The sequence below is a fragment of the Mustelus asterias genome, chromosome 11 (genome assembly GCF_964213995.1).
Source record: "Mustelus asterias chromosome 11, sMusAst1.hap1.1, whole genome shotgun sequence".
Lineage (NCBI taxonomy): Eukaryota > Metazoa > Chordata > Chondrichthyes > Carcharhiniformes > Triakidae > Mustelus > Mustelus asterias.
In genome coordinates, this window is record NC_135811.1 from 20525913 (window position 1) to 20528781 (window position 2869).

The window sequence follows — 2869 nt, forward strand, 5'->3', positions numbered from 1 at the left end:
TCCAAATGAACAAGAGCTGAATTCCAGAGGTGAGTTGACAATGACTGCCCTTGACATCAAGGCAGCATTCAACCAAGTGTGACATCAAAGACCCTAGCAAATCCGAAGTCAATAGAAATCAGGGGGATTACTCTCTGCGGCTTGGAGTTATACCTTGCACAACGGAAGATGTTTATGGTTGTTGGAGGTCAATCATCTCAGTCTCAGTATATTGTGGCAGGATTTCCTCAGAGTAGTGCCGTAGGCCCAATCACTTCAGCTGCTTCATCAATGATCTTACCTCCATTATAAAGTGAGAAGTGGAGATATTTGTTGATAATTGCACAATGTGCAACACCATTCATGACTCCTCAGACACTGAAGCAGTCCATGTTCATATGCAGCAAGACCTGGACAACATTCAGGCTTGAGCTGGTAAGTGACAAGTTACATTCATGCTACACAAGTGCCAGGCAATGACCATCTCCAACAAGAAAGTATCTAACCATCTCCCTTGACATTGAACAGCAATATCATTGCTGAATGTCCCTCTACTAACATTGACCAATGATAACCAATGAGGGGGGACAAAGTAGAAATGGTCGAAAGCTTCAGGTTTTTAGGTATCCAGATTACCAACAACCTGTCCTGGTCCCCCCCTCCCCATGCCAACACTATAGTTAAGAAAGCCCACCAACGCCTCTGCTTTCTCAGAAGACTAAGGAAATTTGGCAAGTCCGCTACAACTCTCACCAACCTTTACAGATGCACCATAGAAAGCATTCTTTCTGGTTGTATCACAGCTTGGTACGGTTCCTGCTCTGCCCAAGACCACAAGATACTACAAAACGTCATGAATTTAGCCCAATCCATCACACAACCAGCCTCCCATCTGTTGACTATGTCTTCACTTCCCGCTACCTTGGCAAAGCAGCAAGCATAATTAAAGACCCCACGCACCCCGGACATACTTTCTTCCACCTTCTTCCATCTGGAAAAAGACACAAACGTCTGAGGTCACATACCAAGCGACTCAAGAACAGCTTCTTCCCTGCTGCCATCAGACTTTTGAATGGACCTACCTTGCATTAAGTTGATTTTTCTCTACACCCTAGCTATGACTGTAACACTACATTCTGCACTCTCTTGTTTCCTTCTCCATGAACAGTATGCTTTGTCTGTATAGCATGCAAGAAACAATACTTTTCACTGTATACTAATACATGTGACAATAATAAATCAAATCAAATCAAAGGAACCTGACTGAATCAGCCATATAAATACTATGGCTACATGAGCAGGTCAGAGGCTGGGAATTCTGTGGTAAGTAACTCACCTCCTGGCTTCCCAAAACCTGTCCATCATCTACAAGACAAGTGTGATGGAATACGTCCGCTTGTCTGGAATGAGTACGAGTCCAATGTGCAAGAAGCCTGACACCATCCAGGAGAAAGCAGCCCATTTGATGGATACCCATGTACTTTAAACACCCACTCCCTCCACCACTGGTGCACAGTGGCAGCTGTGGGTACCACATACAAAATGCACTTTCCAAACCTGAAACCTCTATCATCTAGAAGCCGTAGAAGTATGGGGACATCACTACTTGCAAGTTCCCCTCCAAGCCACACTGCCTTCTGAGGGGGAGGGGTGGACAGGACTATATCACCCTCTCACTGTGGCTAGCTAGGTCAACATTTTGGTTCTCCCTTCTTAATAACACTGTGGGTGTATATCACATGGACAGCACCATCTCAAGTGCAATTAGGGATGGGCAAGAAATGTTGGCCTGGCCAGCGATGTCCACATCCCATGAAAAAAATAATAAGTTAACTTCTCTTTGATAACCTCCTTGGGCGGCACGGTAGCACAGTGGTTAGCACTGCTGCTTCACAGCTCCAGGGACCTGGGTTCAATTCCCGGCTTGGGTCACTGTCTGTGTGGAGTTTGCACATTGTCTGCGTGGGTTTCCTCCGGGTGCTCCGGTTTCCTCCCACAGTCCAGAGATGTGCGGGTTCGGTTGATTGGCCATGCTAAAATTGTCCCTTAGTGTCCTGGGATGCGTAGGTTAGAGGGATTAGTGGGTAAAATATGTAGGGATATGGGGGTAGGGCCTGGGTGGGATTGTGGTTTGGTGCAGACTCGATGGGCTGAATGGCCTCGTTCTGTGCTGTAGGATTTCTAAGATTCTTCTAAGATGTAATATTTATATTTTCCCTCCAATTGTCTCGGGCTACTGAACATAACCCTGGTTGAAGGTTCCATTTCATGTATTGAAGGATAGCGAGGCTAATAGTAGCACCCTCAATGTGTTTCTTACTCACTGAATCATCGAGACAGCGTTCACAATTTGGAATGTCCTTGTCTAGATGATTCAGTGTCGTCGCAAATGTGCTGCAGTTTGAAGGTTGATGCACTGACGACAGAAATAATTTCTGAAAATACAAATGAAGCACCGGGACATTTATTGAAATGCGGATGTAAGAGAAGTGCATTCTAAAAATCTGGAGAAACTTCCACAAATGTAAAAGTTTAGGTTTCTCAACAACGAACTGTGACAGATTTAAACAGAGTAAATTTGGGGCCGTTTCCTCCGCTCTCGGAAACCCGCAAAGTGCATTCTGCAATGTCCGCTTTCTTTTTGCTGCAACCTGTGAGTGTGTTGGAGTTGAACAGTTTGGGGAGTCGCTGTAGAGGAGGAGCTGCAGTCCGCACAGTGCTGGAGATAGAGCTTATTCACAAGTGGCCATGTTAGAAAACTGCAGCGCCGTGCAGTGCGGAGGTGGGACATTGCTACCGTCCTGAAACCCTTCACAAGCTGGCTCTACTGTGTCGTGAACGGGATCTGTTAAGTCATCGGAATTCTCACACCCTTTTTAGCCTTTGATCG